The sequence below is a fragment of the Eriocheir sinensis genome, chromosome 10 (assembly GCF_024679095.1).
Source record: "Eriocheir sinensis breed Jianghai 21 chromosome 10, ASM2467909v1, whole genome shotgun sequence".
In the NCBI taxonomy this organism is placed as follows: domain Eukaryota; kingdom Metazoa; phylum Arthropoda; class Malacostraca; order Decapoda; family Varunidae; genus Eriocheir; species Eriocheir sinensis.
The window spans coordinates 8,697,752-8,704,404 of NC_066518.1; positions in this window are offsets into that span (position 1 = coordinate 8,697,752).

The following is a 6,653-nucleotide window of genomic DNA, read 5'->3' on the forward strand; positions in this document are numbered from 1 at the left end:
TACAATGCAGGAGATCCTACCATCTGTGTTATGAACTCAATGACCAAATCCTCCAGGAGATCAACGCTTTCTGTGTAGGGATTCTGGTCGTCCCCAAATCCATACATCATGCACCGAAGCTCCTTTGAAAAAAGTCTCTTGCGTCCTCCTGTTCCTGTACTTATGGTGACTTCTGACTGAGTCTCTCCTGTCTCCTCCTCTTCATACTGAAATAAATCGTCGCCATCATTCTGCTAGGGGGGGTAGGGAGGAGGAAAGGCAGAGGGACCAAGGGAAGGTTTCCAGGAACAGGATGGTAATGGTGTTTGTGGTTGTTTTGCAGGACAATGATGAGGTTATTGTTAATATTTATAAGGAGGAAGCAAAAAAGTCGGAGCCAGATGCAAGAAGGCATGTTACAGAGTAAGTATTTAGTTGATATCACAATAAAATGCAGGGAGTAGAGATGGAAGAGATGCATAAAAAGAATAATGCACAGCAAGTAGCAGAACAAATTAGGATATTTAGTGTCAATTCAGAATGAAAGGTATAAGTTATCAACAAGTTATAGTTTGTATTGTATAACCGTTAAATCACATACAAAACAACAAAAATTATCATTAAATATTTTTTTTGTAAAATTTGAAGTCATAAAAGAAATGTTCCCAAAATTATTCACATATATAAATTATGTTAATAGGAAGTCAAATCACAGTCAAGGATGACAAAGTAATGTAGTGTAATGTAATCAGTAAAGACATGATTTTGGGAAGGAGGGGAGAAGAGAAGATAAAAGTAAATAATCAAGAAAATCATGCACGATGGGTCATGCAAATATGGGATAGATGAGTGAAGGAATTGTAACATCCCCCCCCAAAAAAAATAATGTTCATTATTACATGGAACAATGTTAATTCATTGGCACATCACAAAATTAATGATTAACACATCATGACATAGGAACCCACAGCACATCAATGTAAGAGTAATTTAATGTTGATTTTTTGTTATATAAAGAAGTGCATAGAAGTAAGAAAGCAAGCACGAGAAGCATTATTTTTGCATAGTAAAGGCATAAATAATTAATTGTGGCAAAGAAAATCATGGCATGTTAGATCACGAACAAACCAATAATTGAGAAGCAATGAAGAAAGACAAAAAATGAGGGTTGGTATGAAGGGAGAGGAAAAAGATGGGGCAGGAAGAAGGGAAGAAGAAAAAAATAAAATTAGAACCAAATATGACAAGCTGCAGCATGCAAGATCTAAATCATACTGGAAAAGAAACAACTACCTTAGTACCTTACAGTCCGTGCTAAAGTCAAAGATCATGGCTTGTGGCAGACTGGCTAGTGTTGCATCTTTCACACATAACATGGTCATAGCCATTTTGTATTATTTAGTAAATTCTGGTTACACTGCAAGTGATGATTACAAAATTATTCCTGAAAGTCTTAAGGATAGGGAACTGAACTTGGTGCACTTTCACTCTTTTTCTTTTTATTTATCTTGAATATGTTCTGGGAAATCAATAAGTATTAACAGTCTAGGAAGACAACCTTGACATGGGTGCATGTATGCACAGGTTCAAGTAGTAGTTTTATTTTGTCATTTTACACTTTCTGCTTTTTTTGGATGCCACCTAAAAGTGTGAAAAAGGCAAGTGGAATGGAATGGGAAACTGAGAGCTGGGACACTGCACAATTAACTTACAATGTCTTGCCAGAAATACACATGCAAGAAAAGGCAAAAAAAACTACTGAGCTGTGCTGTGTCAGTGACCAAGGTAGATTTGCTACCTTTCTGTTCTGATTAATCTTAGTGTCTTCCATAGGTAAACAAAATCAACACCATGGGATTGCCCCCAGAATATAATTTTTTAGTATACCATTGTGTATAATATATGAACTACAGGTTAATGCTTAATTCATTATCAGCATCACCACCACCAACATCCCACACAGAGATGGGGCACTAAGGTCTGTACTGGTTGCCCACAGTGTCACTTGACTCCAGGGTATTTAAGCTGCTGAAAATTACCAAACCATCACTGCTCTGCAAGGACATATCCATGGCTGGTCAGCCAGGCCTGGGTGTCCAGTGTCCTCACTTCCCTTCTAACAAAATTTCTGAAGCATGCCATGTCCCGAATCGTTCAGTCTAATATCTTATATTGTCTCAATAAAGGTAATCTCAACGGTCTGGATCTGGTATAAAACTAGTACTTTTTATATACTTTTTTTGCCCAATCAGTGGTTTTACTGATGCATTATCAATTTCTCTTCCTAGCTCTACACGTAATAGTAGAAGCTATCCAGATCCAGATATTCTCTGGTAAGGTGTAGTGTATATTTCTACAAAGCGACATTACCTGCAGGTGAAGAAATGGTAGACCGGCAATTTCAAGCAATGCTCATCTTATATATACCAGGCCACAATACATTGTTAGCAGTCCTCATTAGTATGCAAAAACTATGGGCAAACCTTGGTGAGCTCTTGTGAGCTTTGGCAAAATGTGAACAACCAGAGCCCAACCTAACTGTAGGTGTAGTTTTATTGTAGTGGGTAGTGTGCCTGTAGGCAACCATACAGTATCAGCACTCAGCAGCCTACTGAACAGCATTAAATGACCATCAGGGCAATACCATAGTTAAGTCTAAGTAGTCTGTAGATTAAACCTTGTTAATTTTACACCCTTTGTTGCTAATTGGCATTTGTAAAGTCATAGTCTTAGGTGCTGACTCACTCCGATTGTGGGGTCCAGAATGAATCAGCATGCACTCACTGACTTACAGATTGGGAAGACAGGGTGGGAACTAGGCTTAATCCTTGATATATTAACATTCTATATTCCCTGTTAGATTAAAGGGGTATTGGCCAATGGTCTGACAACTCAGGGGGTACTTAGTAGGGAAAAAGGTTGAGAACCCAAGTTATTTTTTTTTAATCTGGATTCCAATCCTAGTTAGTCCTACATTAAAAAGTAGGGCACTGGATGATGATGATATAAAACAACAAGAAATTTATCAATACTAATGGATTGTTTTTGTATAGTCATTACTACTAAAAACTGTAAATAATGAATTTTTTTATGATAAATGATGTTCACAAAAAATATGAATAAAAAAATTCATGACATGTCAGCTTCTCCAATGTCTACAGTCACTTTACAAGCTACTACTACACCAAAGACCCACTATTGAGAATAGATTTAGAGACAGAAGAGCAAAGTAGACCCAAATTAACCTAACATTCCAATATTTTCTACAGTTTATGCCAATATATGCAATAATGCCAAACAAATAAAGCTTATTTGAAGATGTGCACCAACAAGTATCCCAAGTAAACTAGGTAAGATGTGGCCACCATGAAGGTGACTATGTACTAAAGTACCAATGTGAAGCTAGTGATAACACATGGTAAGTTTACCAGACAGCAATACAGGTCTCCCTTGACTTACAATGGGGATATGCTCCTGCACCTGCTCAACCACTCATGTAGAAAATCATAAACATTAAGAAATATGCATTGAAATAAGGGAATATAAAGATAAACATGCTCTCTATGTACAAGGAGAAATATTAAAATAAATAAATTAAGATAGTAGTACCTAGTTGCTAAATTAGCTGGCTGTTGCCATTAGGATTGTCACCTCTGCAGAGACTAAAGGCAGGGAATATAAACATGACAGCCACTCTTTCATAAACATTTCCTTAATAGTTTAATATATGTTATATCATCAATAGTAAGCATGGTACAAATAATACGCTGGTAAAAAGAGAGAAGTAAACTACGTAATTTGTGGGATTTTAGTGATGTAAGTATCATGTGAAACAAGAAAACATGTGATGACAACTCAATTTCTGCCTGTTAACCTTTGGAAAAAGCTGTTTGAAGATAAAACCTAAACAGTCGGCTGCCTGAATGTGTCAAGAGGCAGTGCGTACAAAGTAACTGTAAAGTGACTCAGCAACTCTCTTTTGTTTCACGATGATATTTACCTCTAAGTTGCTTCTTTAGTTTTACTGGTGCCTTATGTCACCCCTTAATTACTAACCAATAAAAACTAAATTAGCTGGCAGCTGTCATTAGGTTCATAACCCCAAGAAAGACTCCAAGCCAGTACATGTAACCAAGTACAGAGATAATCCTGGAATTGTGATGGGGTTCAGTTCTGACTGGCAGGTCGTAAGTTGAAATTCAATCAAAAAGTAAAATAAAATGTACAGCCAGTATCATTACATACCTATCAGATGGGACCAACAACCAGTGGGTGACTATATCCTTCGCCTTCTAGGCAACTGGGCACCTACTATAGAACTGTGCAATACAGTTATTTCTTATTTGCATATTACTGTATGACTTCTTCAACCATGCCCTGGATATGCAATGAAGGTTTGTTTACCACTGGCATCTTGACTCACAATGCACGGGTGATATTCAAGACCAAGACCAAAACACCAACAATGGACACCAACAAATATGACTGTACGCTATTACCAAGCAACTGACTTTTTCCAGTAATGACTACATCATCATCAACTTGAAGCTCTAAGGTTCTGGCTGAATAAGAAATGGTGTCACAGACTGTAGCATGAGCAGTGCTTACACTATGAGCTCCACAGGCAAATGAGGGGGATGTGTGGGTGGGATGGGGTGAGGCAGCAACAGTGGTGGGACAGGAGATGAGGGGAACACTGTGAAAACAAACATATGCCCTATTCACGGTGTGACATTTGAAATGTTAACTCATTACAATACTCTTGTGTTACTAATAATACTGGCCTCATCGCAAGTGCAAGTGGTCATAAGTAACATACGTAATAAGTCAACGACTATCGGTATTTGATATCAAATCATCTTTAGCTGAATAAAAGATGTGATACATATAATGTGCCAGTAGAACTAAAGAAGCAGTATCTAATATTTTAATAAGTAGTATATATCACTGATAATTGCTAAACAAAGAAAGGAGTAGTAAAACAGAGATTGAATGAGCAAAATATTGTATGCTGAGTCATCTAGTGAGGGAGACCTGTATTAGCATTTCAACTAACATCCTTATTTTACCCTCCCTATGAATAACAGTTACATTAATATACCAAAACAAAATGCAAGATATGTGAGCAACAATTTAGTACATTATTTTATTAGTTGTACTAAATTAAAGTAACAGGCTCTATTTTTTCAAATCAAAAGAAAATTATAACATTATTTCATTTTGAGAAACATGAAAATTTGTCTAAAATTTACAAATATTCATTCACCTGATCGAAGCTGTCGTCTACTGCAGCCATTGGTGAATTCTTTCCTCAAAATGATCCAAAATGATACTTTGATCTGGAAAAAAAAAGTTTATATATTGTAAAACCTTCAGTTCGGCTAAAATAAAATATCGCATGTGTCGTGCTTGCAGCCGTCTCCTAAACTTTTTGCTTCAAGTCAGGTCACTTGATTTCAGTGGCAACAGGGTATTGTTTTAGCAGCAGCAGGCTTAGCTACCATCTGTTAAGTTTACGTGGGATTCTTTACGCTAAATAAAATGCTAAGTGGCAATGTGCAGGTTCAGTGGTGGGCTCACTCTCAGATCTTGAGCTGGGTGTCATTCTAGATATTTACCTTACCTCATACAATTATATTAAAATGTGTCAAACAGGTTATGTTCTCTGCTGATGCAAATTCTGTTCTCAAAATTGTGGAAAACTACCTCTTTTGAAAACTTTGGGAGGCCTGGAAGAAATCTACCATTTACAAATCATTTCTAACTTATTTAATGGTCTTGGGTTACTATTTATAACGATTTTCCAGTGTTGCTCGGTCAATAACAACTTACTTGCTGAGGTGCTCGACAAATGCCAACACAGCGCTGTATCCGTCTTACTCACCCAGCACCGCCCCTTCGCCAGCCCCAGCAGCAAGCCTCACCCTGACTTTACTGCCCCGCGAGCCTTTCACATCATCGAGCCCTTCATATCAGTGTGTGTGCTTACCTGTGCACTCAGCTTGACGCCGCGTCGGGGGGCTCTTTCCAGAAAAGACTTTGTTGCTCTTGCTCTTGCTCTTGCAGTTCAGGTGACCCGTTGGAGAGTCAGAGTAAGGCCTTCGTATCGGCACAACCTGTAAAAATTAAAATCAAAACAAGCAGTATCCATTAAAAATCTTCCTATGCCCTATTTCTCGCACACCACATCTTTTCCAGAAAAATCTTCATGGCTGCTATAATTCTCTCATTTGCTTCAGCACTCAGTCCCAGCAGCAGCAACATCCATTCCCTCTCTGTTCGTGCAATCCTCCCATTCACATCCCACATACCCATCTCACTCAGTGCCACCCTCATCATCTCCGTCCTTTCTCTCCGGTACCTCCCACACACCATGCAGTATCACATGCGCCACAGTTTCATCCACATCCCAGTCACACATCTGGCAAACTTTGCTGCGGGACTCAGACCACCTGTAATTTCATACATTCACATTCATACACTGCGCTCGAGCTTGGAAGAGAAGATCACCACCCAGGCTTCCATTATACCAGCTGACACACTGCAGGGCTTCCTTTTCCCTGTACCACTCCAAAGTGCTACTTGAGTCACTCACTCGAGGTGCGGCGCTCTGAGGGGCAATTATTTAAATCTTGCTCTGCAGTGAAACTTTTTTTTAGTTAAGATTGAAAACC